This window comes from Passer domesticus, chromosome 6, assembly GCF_036417665.1.
Source record: "Passer domesticus isolate bPasDom1 chromosome 6, bPasDom1.hap1, whole genome shotgun sequence".
Lineage (NCBI taxonomy): Eukaryota > Metazoa > Chordata > Aves > Passeriformes > Passeridae > Passer > Passer domesticus.
In genome coordinates, this window is record NC_087479.1 from 13,418,556 (window position 1) to 13,437,286 (window position 18,731).

General features: G+C 38.7%; 1 long non-coding RNA gene across 1 annotated transcript; it reads right to left on the reverse strand.

Moving 5' to 3' along the window:
• Window positions 1–3,386: 3,386 nt before the first annotated feature.
• Window positions 3,387–9,053, reverse strand: LOC135302063 (uncharacterized). The gene is made up of 4 exons (XR_010363753.1): window positions 8,852–9,053; window positions 8,385–8,609; window positions 4,363–4,438; window positions 3,387–3,747 (listed from the first exon to the last, which is right to left on the reverse strand). It is a non-coding gene; the product is annotated as an uncharacterized LOC135302063 (long non-coding RNA).
• Window positions 9,054–18,731: the final 9,678 nt, after the last annotated feature.

The following is an 18,731-nucleotide window of genomic DNA, read 5'->3' on the forward strand; positions in this document are numbered from 1 at the left end:
AACCTGAAGTAGATTTCTGTGCACAGTTATCGCAATTAGAAGATGGGGATATTCATTGCCAATGTTTCTTGGCAGCTGTTTTTTCTTATAAGATGTATTAGTCAACCAGATAGAAAACAACAGCACAGAAGAATAATTAATTAATCAAGGAGTTATCACCCCTTAGAATAAGATGCATGCTCTACCTTTAAGATTCCTGAAATGTTATAGGTAACAGAAAGCCCCACCTCTCCTCCCATCCCCCAAATAAGCAGGGTTATGTGTTTGTGCTTATGTATTTAAGCATATATGTTAAAAAGGTGAAGAAGAAAGGCTTCCAGTTATATATTGATGTATAGGTATGACAGTATAGCTACATAGACTGAGTTGTTGTGGTAGCTGGAATTTTTATGGCAGTTCTCAGAAAACTCTTCAACATCTGCCTGTCCTATATTTTTTTTAATGTTGTTATTCCTTGTGTAGTTACAATTAAGGAGCAACATGCCTATCAGGCATAAATAGTCAGGCTGCAATCATATTCTCCAGGGAACACTGCTCTTCCCATATTCCTTTTACAGAAAATATCTGTATACATGCAGTTTAATTCCCATGTTTGTCTGATCATCTGTGAGTGTATATGAAGTATGGAGGGAGGATGATGAATTGCCTCGACACTCCTCTCCACACTGGGGTAGACAGACACTATTTTTGACAACCAGCTTACATGAAGATAGCCACAGATCTGCTCAAATCTACAAAATAACTACAGCAGCTTACTAAGAGCTGCTCCAGTGATTCACAATTGTCATGCTTGGTCTTTACCTGAGTGCTCCCCCACCCATGCTGGATACGATCCCTTCTTCATGGAGGGTTCCATCTCTGTGTGCCTATGCATTAAGCACACCTCCTAGTGGTTGTGGCATGGGACACCAGAGATGGCTGCAATCACCAACACAGGGCTGCACTGAATGAATCAGCTGTGAATCCATGGACGGCTCCTTTCCCTTGCCCTTCTGGACTGTCCGCTTTCTCCTTGGCAGAAATATTAACTTGTGATGTACAACTACAGCCCAAGATACCATTCACAGTGTGCCCAGGGATTGGTTGCAATACTGAAAATTCCCTACTATTAATTTTGGGGTTTTGTGAGAATTCTAATTGCAATCCCAAAAGGCTTTGCACAAAACCCAAAAATTTATTCTGGTACCAGAAAAAGAGGACAGTTTTGAGAAAATGGTCCAATTTGTTTTCAGTGCCTGCTTTGTTGCAGCTGTCTTGTATGACCTCAGATATTTATTTGAGGGGTTTGTTTGGGTTTTCTTTTTGGGGGATTTTTTTTTGGTGTTTTTGTGGTGGTGGTGGTGATGTTCTTTTTGGTTTTTTTGCCTAAACGGTTCAACACAAGTCCCAGAAAAAGACTTTAACAAGCAAAAAACAAAAATGTATTAGTGCAGATGTGAAACCATACATTACAAACTTACTGCTTGGAGTACCCATGCCAGACATATACCCAAGTCTGTGTTTCTCTGAGGCTTGGTTATATATCCTAAAATGTATTTGAAAAGTATTTGAAATAAATTAGGTGTGTAAGTACTTTTGAGATGTAGGTTCCTAGACCTTCATTCCCCATGTCTAAAATACAGATAATAGATGCTCTTCCTTACCCAGATGGCCTAAGGATATTCATTAATCACATTAAGATTGTGAGGTGCTCAGCTACTATAAATAGAGGAGTTTCATGATCTTCAAGATGGTGGTTACCTAGGAGATCTATAGATCAACATATCCCTACTTTGCTTTGCCATTCCTTGGAGATAGCATGGCCATGCTTTTTAGTGATCAGCAGCTTCCAGCTTTTACTGCTGCTCTGGCCAGTGCCAAAACCACAAGTAGAACACAGCTACAGAAGACATAAAGGCTGTGTTTTTTAATTTGGTGACTTTCCCCCTCCTCTCTTTCCCATCACTGTAGAAAATCTCAACTCTGCATTATCAATTAGTAGGCTTTAAAATGCCCTTTTGGAAATTTTAACATTTTTATTTTTAATTAGAGGAGTGCAAAGCAAAAGGCTTGCAAAGCTATCTAGTTCTATGCTGATCTTTAGCTCAATGATAAACAACTCTGCTCACTTAAATCAATTTTATGTAAAAACAACAGTGAAGGCTGAGTGTTTTGCATGTCGAGAACCTTTTTGATGGAGAGACTGTGCAGCAGAGGAAGCAGAGAATTGGATTGCCTGTCGAATTGGGATGTACCACTGTACTGAGAATTGCTCAGCTCTATGATATAGACCCTGAGCTGCTAACAGATATCCTTCTTTAGCTACAAGACTGTGCTTTTGGAGTAAAGAAGATCACAACTCCATCTGTACTGTTGCTGTGATGTACTGAGTGGGAGTTGTGTACAGGACAGTGAGAACTGTGAAGTTCGAAAGTGGCCATGGATTTATTATAAAGAGAACTCTCGAGCTGTTTGGTGGTTTTGGTTTTTTTTTTTAAGCTTATCTTGAATGAAGCTTTTAAAGTTCTTGATGTGCTCAGTTAACTATCTGAAAAATTGTTTTACTTCTTTTTCTTTTTTAGTTTTAGATCTAAAGAGAATCCCAAGAGCAAATATATAATGTTATGTGGCTTTTTTTTTATTTTTTAAAGACATTTTCTGACTAGAAGTAGAAAACATCTGGTAAGAAAGACTAACAATACGAGATTTTATATGCCAGCATCCCAAACTCAGATGCTACCTTTTGCAGATTGACTATCACTGAGTTGGTAAACAAGGATATATCCTAAAGAAGTTAATAGAAAGGATCTGAAGCTCCTTAGTTGAATTTTATGGATGTTTCCAATGGAGAGTTTCAGAGATTTAAAGCCATTTAGAATGTTGATGTGAGCATGGGTCTGATTCTAATATGATTTTCAACTCCTTATGGAAGGATGTAAGGAAACATACCTGGACAAACCAACAGCTGGGCCACCCCAGTGCTCTGTCCCCAGGCACCACAATCAATACCACTGTTTAAGGAAATCCCAAAAGATGTGGCAGCATCTTGCCATCCAGTCCCATCCACAATGATTGGAATTGGGCTATTAGAGGGTACACCTCCACCTAATCTCTTTAACATCCCTTTATGGACCTGTGGTCCGTGACGAAACAGCCAGATTTAAAGCCCCTTAAAAAAAAAATGAAATCTTCTGGGGGAAACCCTGGCAAGCTCCTTTAGTCTGTCAGCACTGCTGGGTGCAGCTTCAGTGCAGGAGCTGCAGCTGCACGGCTCTGCCGTGTGAATGAGCTGTCCCAGCACCGCACCGGCTGCGCTGTGCGCAGACACACATCAATACCGAATATAGCGTGTTAGCAAAACAGAATGGAAATCTTCCAGGTGAAGAATGGCCTCACTGATTGCTTTGCTCTACCAGAATGGGGTGTGTTTTCAGGCATTCTGATAAATGTGTGCTATTTTTCAGCCATTCAGTGTGAAGTGCTGTAGGTCTCATATAAACTTTTATTGCTCACCACAGGCATGGAAGGATTGATTACATTGTTTGGGGATTTCCTAACTTCTGAGGCTGCCTCTTCAGCCAGTGTAAGGAGGGAACAAAATGCTACAGTGCTACTCACTAGCCCGCTTTCTATCTTTGCATTTTTAGGATCAGGCCTTCTGATTTGGAAGGGGTAGGCAACACCCAGCCTCATCCACATGACTTCTGATTGCCTCCAATGCCTGAATGCAGCTGGATTGCTAGTGATGAGTATTATGATGTTCTGCAGCTATAGGGAATAAGAGACAGAATTTAGGAGTTAATTCATTTTAATATTTACACTTTGATCAAAGGAAAAGGAAGCAGAAGACTGATTGTAGAATTGGGGTGCTGGTGGTGTCTCAAGCATACAATACAGTTTTGGTGAGTCTATGTTGAAATCTCCTTCATGCAGGGAAATCAAGGGCAGCTGATAACTTTTTTGAGGCAAACAGGTTAACATGCTCATGTGGCAACTCCTCTGACTGGGGCACATACACTCTGAGTCCTAACAGTTAACTCTTAGTGAATTTGTAAAATACCTTAGGATTAGTGAATCAGTTACTAGAGATATCACCTCTCTCCAGTTGTGACTTAATGAACTAATCATGTTTCACCCATTCCCTTTTGCATTTTCAGACCTCAGGCTTACTAGAATTCAGTTTTACCAGTTCTCACGTCACATATTCAGCTGGGAATTTTGCTTTCCTTTACAATAAATTTACTTTATCTCTAGGGACAAACATAAAAAACCCCAAACTTTTATCCTGATATAAATTTCTTTTAATTTTTAGTAGGACTAGCTATAGCCCTCACAAAGCCACCAACCTGGATTTCAATTAAATTAGAACTTGAATCTACTCACATGGTAGTGTACTTTCATTCAGGATTCTTCTCACTGGTATTTATTGGCTGTGAAGCACCCAGTCTATTCTTGATTACTGGGAAAATATAAGAAATATCTCCCTTAAAACGAATGTTGCATTCGCTGGTAAAAAATCTAGCAAAAGGAGACTGGTGCCCTAGGCATTATGAACAATACAGGCTTTCAATAAATAAATAATTCTATTCAATTAAAACAAATGTCTTTTCTGATGTACCATAGTTTCTAATTTCTTTAATAAGCATTCTTGGGAGGTGTTTATCATAAGTGATCCTTAATGAAATCTTAAAGGAAGGTTCTGTCAGAAAGCAGAAGTTGTGATGTCACTTTTCTGCCAGGGAGAGTGGTGTAAGGCTCCAAGACAATTCCATCTCGGAATAAGCTTGCAGAGTCGATGTTATGTATGAAAATATGAGCTTGGACTACACAGGACCCTCTTTCCTGAAAAAAAATGCTTTGCTCAGAGAGACACAGTGGACAAAGAACAAGATAAGGAGCTAGGGAAATATGTAAATCCTCTGCTACTAGATGGCTTCAGTGGAGTGCAAGGACACTGATGCACTAAAGTTGTTTGTAGCAGCCTTGGCTAGCTCTGCACACTCCCAGACTGCCACCAGGGAAGCCGCAGCCACAGCCCAGCAGACACAAGACTGAGCCAACTGGCTGTGCAATGGTCTATTTAGGTCTCCGAGCCTAATATTTCCTTCTGGCTAGTTGCCTCTGGAGGTTTAGCAACAGCCTCTGTGCACAGATATGGGGATAGAGTTTTTGCTCTATCTACTGGCCTGAGAACAGAATTTTCCTCATACATTCCTGGCATCTTTATCACCTTCCAACCTAATACTGCACCCTAACTCAATCCAAAATCCAGGGTGACTCAACAGACTTGCATTAAAACCCCTGAGGGAGGTTCACCATTTTGTTTTTCTGCCTGAATAGATATGTGGGAGGGTAACAATGTGTTGAAAAGTGAGAACATTTAGGCACAGAATCTTCCCAAGAGTGAGTGCTCACACTGCCTACCAAAGCAGCTTGAGGGCAGAATCTGGCCCTTAAATATTATCAGACATCTGGGCAAACAAAAACAGTTTAGCTCAAACTGCCTCCATTTCTCCTGCTCAGAAATACTTCAGTTGACAATGTCAATTTTTAAAAGTAAAGCCTGGGTGAGTGATCAGATTCTTATCCTTCTTTTCCTCAGAAGGGGGACTTGTAATCTCCCTTGAAACCAGTCAGCAACTCAAACTGAGATTTGCAGGAGACAAACCAGACTTGTGCTAATGCCCTAAAACTCAGATCTGATGTAGGTTTCAAATGGTGAGACTGAGAATGGGGTAAGAAGCCACCTAATCCAAATCCATATAAATTTATATATCTCCTATTTGTTTGTTTGTTTGTTTTTTAACTCATCAATACACCACATTGATTTTAGCTTATAGAAATTCCTTTAGACATTTTTCATGATAGATTAATTTGACTTTGTCTCATCATTAGTTATTCCTCACATGCTGACTCACATAGGTGTCTGATATTTTGTACAAAAATTCTTCACCCAGCCCTAAAGGAGAGTTCATCTCTACAGTGTGCACTATGCTACAGCCAGCAAAGGGGGAAAAGAAGAGAGAAAGGAAGCAGAGATGCAGAGAAAGTGGAGCTATTTCTTGCCATACAGAGTTGCCAAGTACTTTTCATTTACATAAATGACTTAATGATGATTGTATGATATTTAAAATTACTGCCACCCACCAGAGATGCCTTGAAACTTTTATCAATATGTCACTTTTACTATCTATTTGATTGTAAAAAATGAAGAGATCATTGGGAAAAAACATAGCTTTTCGCCAGTCCCTATAACCAAGCTCTGTGACCCTTCTGGATTAAAATAAAAAAGTAGAAACAGAATATTTCTACTAGTATCAACATGATTTACATTTACATGAAGAAATAAGCTGTTTCACACAATGGAAACAAGTAATAAACTAGGACAAGAACTGTGACCAGCCTGGGACCTATCAAAGACCCCTCTGGACCTGGCAGGAATCTGCTTTTTCTATCTCAGGGACAATCTCCCTGCCATCCCCCCCAGGTCTAATTACCTTTTTAAATTCATATCTAGAACCACAGGCTGCCTCATGGGATTAAGCACAGTATGCTTTGCAAATTGAAAATAAGATAGCTGTTAGGAATATATACTTGCCTCTATGATTACAGCAACAAACAATGGCAAAACACTAATTTACATCTATTATAATGGTGAAACAAAGCCCAGGATTTTCTTTGTGTTATAGGCAAGAGATAAATCTGCAAAGGTGAAATTCTAAGAGGTGTAGGCTCTAATGAGGGAGATTCTCTTGCAGAGCAGGTATCTGGCAGGATGACATCAGCACAAAGTTATTAAGATTCAGTATATCATTAAATTTATTTACCATAAAATAGATTGAGCTTATTTTTAATAGTAAAACTATTCATAAGGAGAGGAAATTTAGATATATCTGTGGGTAGGATGGCATTTGTGTGGGGTGAAAAAGTGCAGAGCATTTGCAACAGAAATCTAGTCATGCCTGGGTCTACGATTTTTAAAGGTGTTTTATCTAGTAGAAATGAATACAACATTTACAAATTGAAAATAACTCTGTAAACTCAGATAAGATTGTCTTGGTAATATTTTACCAAGGAAGCAGCTCACCACTGCTTACTTTCAATTAGCCATCTAAATCATAGCCTATACAAAAAGCAATCCCTGCTGCCTTGCAGTAATAAAAAAAGGGAAAAAAAAAGAAAAGAAAAGAAAAGAAAGTTAGACTAGTTCCTAAGAGTTTTGATTCATGTTGCTGAATATGGAAGATCTGTAATCTTCTCCTTGGAGTCTATAGTTTAATGTAACTCCTTGAAAGTACTTCCCTTCTGCTGCTGGCAAAGATATTTTTTTACTGAAATGAATGGTGATACATTATAGATAAACCTTCACGATTAATTTTGTTTTGACTTTAACTTCTGAATAAGAATATAAGCTCCAAAGTAGTTTCTCCCCAGATAGTAACTATGCTGTTATTTTTGGATCATATTGTAGTAGACACTTAGAGAAGCCTAAATTTAGAATAAAAAAAATTTGGTTGTCATCAAAAGTTTTAGCTGTAAGATAAAAGGTGGCATTTTTTTATTATTAGCTATCTGCAATGAATAATTAATAAGTGTTTTGGAATCAGTATTCAACTTCAGTGGCTTCTGTCTACAAAATCCACAGAAGTAAAAGTCTTGAAGGGTTGATTGGTGAAACTCAAGAAGTTTAATTTGTATCTACACATTTTCAGTGATCTACTGGTAGTATGTTTGTAAATCTGAGGAGCCAAGTAGGATGGCATAGGAGCCCCTGCTGTGACAGTGACTTTGTGAAGGTCCGATGCTGCATGAAAATGAGAATTTTGACAATTTCAATAAAGTGAAGAGATAGTTAAGAGCCTGAAGAAAAGATAGATTTGTAAATCACTATATGTAGCATTTCTGAAGCAGCTAAATCTGGTTAATGAATTTGTCTGTAAATTAGTTTCCCTTCCTTCTCTCTGACTGTTTTATAACTAAAGTTGTCTTTATTTTTGCCCAGTTCATCAATTTCTGCTATAGGCTTTTTGTCATTCTTGCTGAAAAGCATTTAACCTGGCCTTACTGGCTGAAAACTGAAAACTGACTTGAACCTTTCACCTGTTGTGTTTTTTTTTTGGGTTTTTTTTTTTTGTTTTTTTTTTTTTTTTTCTTTTTTCTTTTTTTTTTTTTTTCTTTATTGGTACTGGGAAGAGTTTTAATACAGGGAGAATGTCCAGATTATCTGAATTACCAGCAAAGTTCCACCAGTTTCACCAAAAAAGAATAATTTTTTTTATTCAAAGCAATATTAAAATTTATATTAAAATTTCCTGTGTGCCATTACACAATATCTATAACATACTGTATGGAAAGGCTTTTGGAAAGCTGGGTGCTATCAAATACACCTGAATGACTTTACTTACCTGCATAAAAGGATGAACTGAAAGCTGTTAGCCCCAGGGAGGAAAGGAGCTTTTCACTCTCCATCATTGTCTTCTCTTTAATAGTGATTTACTACTAGCTAAGGACATGCTACGCATCTTAAAGCTGGTGGAGTGTCCCATTGAAATCAGGAAGTTTGATATATACTGGAATTACTCCTTGCTGAAGAGTCAGGTTGATGTTTCACTGCCTTGTTGAAGAAAGATCTAATTATTGAAGAATTATTTGATCAGCAAATTGATCACTTAAGACAGAAACAGGAAAACAAGGAAACAGTGTTTGGGGGGTTTTCAGCATACTTTTTTTTTTCTTCTTCTACTTTAAATTTTACAGTAATAAATTGGATATTTTATCCTTAAACAAAAGCAAATTTTACATAAATCTTCAGACAAATTCAAAAACTTCAAATTTCTACTTCATTTGTAGATTCCCCCTGATTTTGGCTTACCTGAATAATTTTGTTTTATGACTCCACTGAAGCTCCATCTACACCTGCAGATGAATCCATTGCTCAGATTATGGTAATAGTTTCTTCTCCTACAAAGAAGCTGGAAACATCTAAAATATTGCTGTGAGTGCTACCTGAAATGCACCTTCCAAAGCTTTGCTTGCTAAGAACTGGGCATTTCAGCCACAGGCATTGATCATAACCAGCCTCAGGGTCAGGTGTGTGGTGCAGGTGGGCTTCATCTGATCCTAATACATAAGAAATACTGTTTGCTACCTCTGTGGCTTTCATAGTGCACAGGACCATTGTGCAAAAGCAGAGACAGGCAAGGGGAATCCATATAAAAACACAGTAACAATTATTTTATAAATAATTTTTGTAAGCCTCATGAAAAACAGAAGCCTATGTTGTAAATAGTCCACTGCAGATTTTCATTTGGAGGATACACATAGCTAATTCTTCAAGCACAATTGTTTGGAATGTGAGAAGAGCTAGAAATGAGAAGCTGACCTAGAGTGTTGCATTGCTTATGTTTTTATGTGATTTCAGCTGTATTGGTGTTTTGTTGGTTTTGTTGTTTTGGGTTTTTTTGTTTGGTTTTTTTTTTTTTTTAAGGAGGACTATTCATATTGCAGTGAAATAGAAGGGGAATATCCTACATATGCCATAAGCTGAGCTATAGCACAGCCACCCAGCTGTGATCTTTCCTGTACCTGAGCAACATCTCAGCAGAATCCCATGTGTATTATATGTGTATATATGGACAGATTTGTACCAACTCTGCATTGTTACACTTGACTTGCTCTTTTTTTTAATTATGTAAAAAAAATCACATTAAGCTGAATCTAATTACTGCAATGTATATTAGAAGCAGGGCACCATCAAAATTTTATTTAAATTAATCAGGTTTTGATTTAAGATATTAAATTCAAATTAATCATGTAAAAATGGAAATGATCCTTGACGTGCTTCCAGCTGTGACTTCAGTCTGTTTTCTCGTGTGAGTCACTTTCGGGATGTCTTGGGGGGAACATTACGAAAATTCACGCCGGTGCTATTTCAATTAGAGTTATTTAGCAGGACAGATGTAAAGAATACGGTATAATTAAGAAGGAGCTGATGACACGGCTACAGATTTTCAGGATCAAAAAAAACCAGAACTGTTAGTGAAAATTGACTACTGGTCATGTAGTCCAAGTTCAAATATTCTGGGGTTAAGCACTCATTAATGATGGAATGAGGTTTTTAGATAGACCATTGAACTCTTTCTCTGGAGCAATCTGCAGAATTCTGCCCTGGAAATAACTTTGAAGCATCATTAGCAAGCAGATGATACCTGATAACATAATTTTTAAATTCTTAAAATAATTTTCCTCCCCTTGGTGCCTAATCCTTTCTGGCCAGCTAACTTCAAAAGCCTTCAGAAAAGCCTAGAAGTGCCATATAAATGCCCATATAAGAGATGCATTACATATGTATGTACATGCATACACTCAAAGCATTGTTAAAATTGTGATGAATACGAGCTGCCATCATTTCTTCTAGCACTATTTGAGCAGAATTAGTCTGTGCTACCTGCATGCTTCCTGACTGAAAGAGGATGAAAGAGGATGGGGGCTTTCCCACACAGATTCCTGACTTAGTATTTATTTATAACTCTGTATACCATCAGTATTTCCACTGGGAAAAGTGATGTGCACATTGTTTTTTTATTCAAGAATTGGGTAACACAAACATCTTTTCTTACGTGCTGTAATACTATGCAGCATAAACATGGGAAATTATTTTACAAGTTCTTTCACCTGAAAACAACTCTCCCAGGTAAAGCTCTCAGATTTTCCAACACGAAAAAAGATTGGAGAGATGACATCCGTTCCTTCTTGTATTTACAGATCTCCTGAAAATATGTGTATTTAAACATGCTTCTTATGGTTGCTATCCAGGGCTCTCAGTATCTGTTCCCCTCCTACTGAATAATAGTAAAAGCCAAGTTAAATTTAAAAAATGCACAGTACATACTGTACACCCATAATTCTAGATTAAATATTGATCTCCATGGTGTTTTTTTCATGTCTCTTGCAATCTTTCTCTTCCCTCACCAATGTCCCATTGTCACTTCCCTCTGCAAAGCAGCATACATGTTGAAAATATTTTCAACAACTAAAATCACTGCTTTTAACCAAAAGAAAAAATACAGTGTATGAGAATAAAATAATTTGAATATCTAGCTCTGTATATCTGGCCGCATCTTTCAGAAGCAGATTCTAGAATCTGTAGAAACTTCATTTGCTGTTTCAGGGCTGCCATACACAGCAAGGAGCTGCACCCAAAGGAGGAGAAATGCACCAGACCAAGCATGCCTGCCTGTCCACAGTGAATTGGCAGTAAACAGCATATTACACTTACCACAGCTTACCTATTATGCAGATTTCAAAGCAGGAAACTGCCTGCAAAACAGGTACACAGTGAGCATAAACATTTTTGTTATTGTGGTAGTTGATGGTGGTGTTGTTACAGCAGGAGAAATAATATGATTCATTGATGGTTTCTGCTTCCTACTCATAAGTTATAAACCTACACAATGATTGTTCTTTAATAGTATTTAAAGATATTTTAAAACAAACTGTGTGGGAGTTTAAGATAATAATGGTTTCGGTTTTTCAGGAAGCACTTTTTGGAAAAGTGTATGACTACTTTAATACTAAAAATAGTTCCTCATAAGAAACAATAATGTTGTAAGTAATTTTCAAGAAAGAGTATGATAAAAATATGCTCAATTTATTCACTTTTCTATTTTAAATTTATTTTTTCTTTTGGCATAACAGCTGGAAAGAACAATCTTTTTTCCATAGGCTAGGCTGTTGCTTGAATGACTGAAATGCATTTTCCCAGGAGAGATGCACAGGTTCATTTCCCATCTGGGTATTTTCCCCCCCTCCTCTTTCCACCTCCCCTCCTCCAGGACCAAAGCAGATTGGTAATGAACCATAGGTTTCCACTGATATAACTCCATACACACCTAAGACATATGTCAAACACAACAGTGCCCTGTGTGAAGTACAGATCAGCCCAAAGATATCCGTGCACCTCTTTCTCAGTCCTTCCCCTAAGCCTGTGTGACTGGGCTGCAGTAACCAGAGTTGTAGGATGAAGACACACGGACTTCAGACTGATATCAGTTAGGAGCTCCTTCAGGAGGAAAAGCACAGATTCCCGTAGAGTCCCTGAGGGAAGAGAGTTGGCTGAGGGAGCACAGAGATTGTATGAGATGAGATCAGGGACGGTCCTCAGGGCAGTCCATCAGGGGACTGGCCTTGTCCATGTGGCAAATACAATATCCTCACCAATGCCACTGCAGTCACTGACCTGCTGAAGCACAGCATTTACCAGTGAAATGGTATGTGCTGGCAGCATAATGGGAAGGGCCAAGAACCCAAATTGTGGGGAAGTTTTATTTTATGAAATAGAAGCTGAAACACTGAACAGGGACTTCCTATGATGGTCCTCAATCCACAGAATTTTTGTGCAGTTCTGGTGCTATTCCAGGACTTTTCTCAGTTCACTCTATGTGGAATAATGGCCATAAGATGAATAAGCCTTTTTTGTCTCTTTCCAGTCTGGTTAGACTGCAAACCGTGTCAGTGAAGAACAATGTATTTCTCAGAGCATTGTGCATGAAGGCTTAGTTAAACCTAAAGCCAGTAAAGTATACAAATAACATTGGTAATAAACACTATTATTTCTGTAACATCTCATGGTAATAGACATTATTATTTCTGTAACATCTCAAAATTATCATGCTCTAACATTTTTATGGAACCTCTTTACTGATGGGGACTTTCTCAATCAGAGAGCATTTCATTGACTTGTCCATGATCTTAATATTAATCTGGGAGAGGGCAAAGTTCAGGTCTATTAATTTGTGGTGTTTCCTCTTAATTTTGAAACACTACCAGTATATTTTGGTTTAGTATATTTGTATTTAATTTTTTTTGCCTTAGCCAAAATATATAAGACATTGGCTATTTCTCATTGGTTTATAACTATACTGTGACAGATAAAATATAAGGGTGTGAGATGTCATGGGACTCTGGAACTGACATGAAGACTGGCTAGTATATAAGAAAATTGTATATGGAAATTCTGACTTTTGCAGCTGAAGCCTTCATTCTGTGGATGTGTTGAGGTGTTTCTCTCCAGAGGCCATTAACACAGGCACTTGGGCTGACTCAGCAGGAAAATCTGGTACTTTTGGAGAATTCTCTTGAGAAAAAGAGGTGTTGCAAAGGTGAAACCAATATTTTTACCAGTCCAGCCCTTTTGGAAAGCAATTTTGTGCAGCACAATAAAATCTTGGCCCTATAGTCAATGTTTTCATTCCTTCTAAGGCAAGAAAGAAACCACACATAATTTATTACAGAGCAGACATGCTAATTTTTAAAGTGATTTTCCAGGCAACTGAGCATGTCCCATAGGGTCCACCTGCAAGCTGAATGTTTATGTTTAACTTTGGAAAAATCTTTTTTTAGGCTACCAAGAAATGAATATGGCTGTGTAAATGCGTATTTTAGAGGCCCTGCAAAGCTCCCCGCCACTAAGTGGTTTAAGCCATTTTCGGAGGAGAGGTAATCACTGCCCAGCTGTGAGCACACCCTAAACCAGTGGAAGAGCCCAGGTGTGTCATCTCAAAGCAAGCATGGGCTGAGGACACCAGGATAAATCTGCATGTTCAGCACCCCTCAGCCAGCTCTGTCCAGAAAACTGATACAGCACGGTGCTTAAACCACCCAAAATACTGAGCTCAGCTGTTAATTAAAAATCTGGTCGCTAATTCTGAGCCACTCTGCTCTAAGGAGCAGTAAATATTGATGCAGAGTAGAAGTCAATGCTGAGAGCCTTTCACTGTGGACAGCTAAACAGGCAGTGTAGTCAATTTTCCAGGTTGCATCAGGAATCACACTATCTTTGGTGGTGTTATTAACACCTGTAGAACCGAAAGAAAAAAACACCTTATTTATTTTATTTTTAGCAATATCAGCATTTATAGCTCTTCTGTTTGTCAAGAACAGTGTGTAAAAAAGGAACCTTTAAAATTTCAATAAATTTTATTTTAAAGCCAATATTTAAGATGGATTTTAAAAACATTGTGATTTCTACACCATTTTCACATTATTTTGTGAGCTGAATCTGGATTTTTTAATACTGAGGGCTGTCCATTTTGGACACAAAATCAGAATGCTGTTCATATCCTTAGCTAGGTGAATGAGGGAGGTACAGGATACATTTGAAATTGTATTAGGTTGTCTGATATCTGCATCTAGTTCATGTAACTGATGATATGTATAAATTAATAAATAAAATCATGTTACATTTCTATTCTATATATGAAAAGCAAAAATCTGTAACCTATAGGATACTCTTCTGACACAGAGAAAAGTAAAAAAATCTAAACTAACCTAATTCTAAAATTTTTTCATGAACACATTCAAAGTACAATAGGATTGCACAGGATTTTCTTCTGGAATTGAGCTTTTCAGACTGGAAGATTTACGAAGTCTGCTCAATGTAACCTTAGTACAGAAAATAATTTAGATGAGTTCTTAGTAAGTTTGTCTGGTTTTGATGCTACTTCAACTTTTTGTCCCTCATAGCAGGTAATTATGGAAACACTTCCAATTTCTCACTGCAGAGGGAAGAGGTGTTTAAAATTCACACTCTTCTAGTCAACTGTGATTGGAGATAAGGTAATCACTTGGGGTGAACACTGCATTAAAGAACCTAGGCAAAAATGAGATGTCCTCTAGACCAGAAAAGGGAAGTTTGGCTGGAGGTATTCAAACAGGTCTACGAAGGCAGGTGGCTGCATCTGGGCAGAGAAGTTTCTAGAAAGAGAGATACAGTCAAAAATCAGAAATATTTGTTAATTTCCCCGCCAGATTAGAAGTTGCAAGGAATCTTCTTTATTTTGTCTTTAGGATGATAAAAATAAGTTGATCAGAATAGGTCCTTTCAGTTTTAAAGTACAAAAAACATAATCTGTGATTTGTAAAAATCACGTTAAATATTTTAAATTCATCCTAATTGAGGCTCTGGTTCACTTCATTTTTAAAGATAATATTTCTTTGTCAGCTAGCTTCAAATTAAATATTGCAAATCCTCACCATTTTCCAGTGTAGAAGGCACAACTCTAGATGGGTTTCTATTTTGTTTGGATTTCCCATCCTTCCATTTCTGATGTGTTTACATGAAGATATTTTTAGGACTTTATATTTTCCTAGTTTAGTAGCATCAGAGTGCTGTGAATAGCTTAACAATTCACTGGAAATTTACAGTATCTTAACCTGAGAGAGCAGACTCCTAATTATAAACTAAGTACAAACTACAGCCTTGTCAGAGTGATTTTATTATCCTGATTGCATCAATTTTGACCCTCTATGAGGCTGTGCTTTTTGGGACATCAGGAGTCTAACAACTGAAAACAAGCAGAAGACAGCTGCTTTTGGCTCACAGAAGTCTCTGGATATATTTAGCAATTCAGCCTTCAAAGTAAGCTGTTTTGCTGGTACTATTGTAAGATGCATCATTTCTCAGTAGGACCCACACGTTTGCCTTAATCTGATAGAGTTCTCCTTTCTGTTCTTAACCTACTTCCTTTCCAAGAGGTAAGGGAACTTTAGCAGCAGCCGTCAATAGCAAATGAAGTGGGAGGAAGCAAAGAATGAAAAATAGGCTGTGATTTATAAAAAGAATGTAAAAATCTGTGATTATATAATGATGCACAGAATATGCCAGCTACCAAAGAAAACTATGACATCACTGTTAACTTAGTGAGCTCTCTATTTATCTCTGCTCTGGCATAAAGACAGCTTCTGAAGTAGTTTGAAACCCATAATCTTTAAGTTAGAGTTGAGAAATGATCCCTCAGTCCAAATTGAGGTTCAAATTGAAGAAAGAGAGCTTGTTATCTGAGGGAAAGTCATTGATCCCAAGTTAGCTTATATTTGTTCTGTTTTGAATTAGAATATGAAATGAAATTCCATATAGAGGTAGAAGTTGATGTGGAATGTCCCCTGGAGTTTCTGAATTAAGAAAATAAATTAATGGAAGGTGGATTAAACCAGAAGACCTAGTTGTGAATCAATGTTAAATAGTGACCACATACAACAAAGAATTCTGAAAACCTAATATTTCTTAGTAGGGGAAAAATCCTTATATAAAAATATGGGGTTTGCCTCCTGTGGATTAAAGAGCAAGGGTTGGAAAACAGACCCGTATCTTTAAATTATTTCTCTGCTGCCCTGCAAGGACAGAGGGTGGCACCTGTGACCACCCACTCCCCATCCTCCTGTTTTGCTGCTTTGTGAAGCCAGTGGAGCTGCTGCACTGGGAGCCCTCCCAGCCACAGGTGAGCAGCCTCTCCATCTGCAATCCTCAGTAGGCCAATCAAGCTGGCCCTGCATGAGGTAAGATGGACAGTCCCCCTGTGTGCCCTGAACTCCCTCTGAAATTTCAGCAGATCAATGTAGCTGTGGTTTTTAATTACCCCTTTGGTTCATCATTATTTCATGGACTTACACACGCCCTGCAAAACACGGCACCACAGAGCACCAATAAACAGCCACAGAGCCCTGGTTACCCTCGAGGTGCTGCAGTCACCCTCCAGAGGGAAATGTCACAGTGGCAGGCTCCTTTCCCCAGGTAAACTGACCTCAGGGTTTCCAGGCCGGTTTCAGTCTCAGCTGAGACACAAGAGCAGCCACTTCACCTCATGTTCTGGGGTAAGAGCTCTTATATTTCATAATAAAACTTATTCCTGTTGCCAAGCGCAGGCACAGAGATCAGAAGGGATGGTGGGGCTTCTTCTCTTCCCACTTCTTTTCTGAAGAGGAGACCAATCTATCCTTGCAGTTCCTGCATAGTAGTAATCTATAAATATTTGAGCACAGTGCAGCACAGGGTCCACCCATAGAAGACAGTGAAGGCATCCTGAGAGGTGCTCAAACAGATCTGGATTCAAAGCACTCACTGGATTGCAAAAAAGGAACACTTCCTGAAGGCTACCTCCCACAGGATGTGCTGCAGAGGTTGTTCTGTTGGACAGACTTAAAGAGAGAATACCTCTGTCCTTTCCTGTTCTTCTCCAAATCTCCTGGTTATGTACAGTGTAAGGAGAATGAAGCAGCCTTTTTGATTTAATTTGTGAGCTAATGCAGCTTATCCGAGTGAAAGCACTTATCCCTCTTGTTGTGGGAAGCACAAACTAGATAGGGCTGTGGGGGGGAAATATGACAAAAAATTATCAAATTTTTATTGGAGCTCCTTAGTGAATTAATAGCCAAAATGCAGTTTTTGGATTAATGAAGAGTGCCAGTATCACTTTTGATTGATATTGGGGTAAAAAATCATAATCTGCAGCCTTTGGAAGATGATGCCAGATGTCTGCCACCACACTTGCAATGCAGCATGCAGTACATGCAGTAATGTACAGCACTGGGATCTGTGCATCAGCAGGGCAAATTCTCCCTGAGTGGGAAGATCCACTTTCTCAAAACACCACTGCAGAGGGAGACAGAAAGGACAAGGCAAACCACAAGTGCATGCTCTGTAGAAGAAAACAGACCTGGGACAGAGCTGCTCACACTTCTCTGCATCAATCATTCGTGGTACTTCCTTCCTAGCAGCAGAGAAATGAGACACCATGACACAGAAGATGCTTCCACATGCAATTGTACACATGTGAGCAGTAGTCTTGTTGGGAGTGATTCCATGTGGGTTTCACAAGCACACATCCCTGAGCCTGTTCCACTGCTCCTTGTGTGTGTGGTACTTGTAAGGTCAGTGACCACAGTGTCACAGAGACTGGGAGAGAATGGGCAGGGTAGGTGCTGCCTCCCTTGCATCATGCACAGATACTGCACAGTGGACATGAACTTCTCTAGTTCAGGCAGCCTGAGGTAGAAAAAGGTCTCTCTCAGAGCTCACTGGAGATCAGTGGATGCCTTTCCCTTCTGTAATGTCTTCCTGTCCATCCTGCAAATGATGGGTACAGCTACCACCTCAACAGACCTCTGGCAAAGCATAGGAGCAAGTCTGTGTTGGCTGGAGTTAATGGGAATAGGAACCCCCTTGGTAAATCTCTAAAGCATTGTCTGTGTAAAAAGGCTCAGTGGATGGAAGCAAAGGAGATATTCCTTATAAGTATTTCCTCACTGTAGTTTTGGTTCAGGTGTTGGACATCCCATGCAGAAGATTAATGTGCTCTTTTCCAGTGGCAGGTGATATAGAATAGAACAGGCTAAGCTGCTACACTCATCAGTGAAAGAGAAAAAAATAAAATTCAAATTTTGACTTTGGGTAGCTCTGTGCCCTGTCTTTCCCTCAAAATGTAATGGTTGAAGAGACTCTCTCTGTTTGTCCCACACTTATCTGTCTTATCCTCCACTGTATCTGTCCTTGGGTAGCTGGCACTGGCTGACAGTGCTCTGTGGAGAGGTGTGATAGGGACAGTTATGAAACTGGAACAAGTGAATTCCACATTCCTATTGGGAAGATGGATACATTTAGTTTGACTCAGAAAAAGGGTCTTTCATTAGTTACATATATCTAGAATGGATCTAACTTAATTTTAGTGATACCAGGAGAATAAAAGCAGGTAAAGATGGGATGACCTAAATGCACGAGCAAGGAGTGGCTTTATGTTAATTGAGATGAGAACACAGAGTCTAAAATTGTCATGTGAAGGCAGCCTGAATTAATTTTTTGAGAGGAGGTATTAATTATTGAGTTGTGGGCAGAAAAAAAATCATTTACTTATTAAAGCTCTGTGTATCTGGAGTTGGTTCTTGGAATGAAGATAATACATGCAGTTGACTTGTTCCAT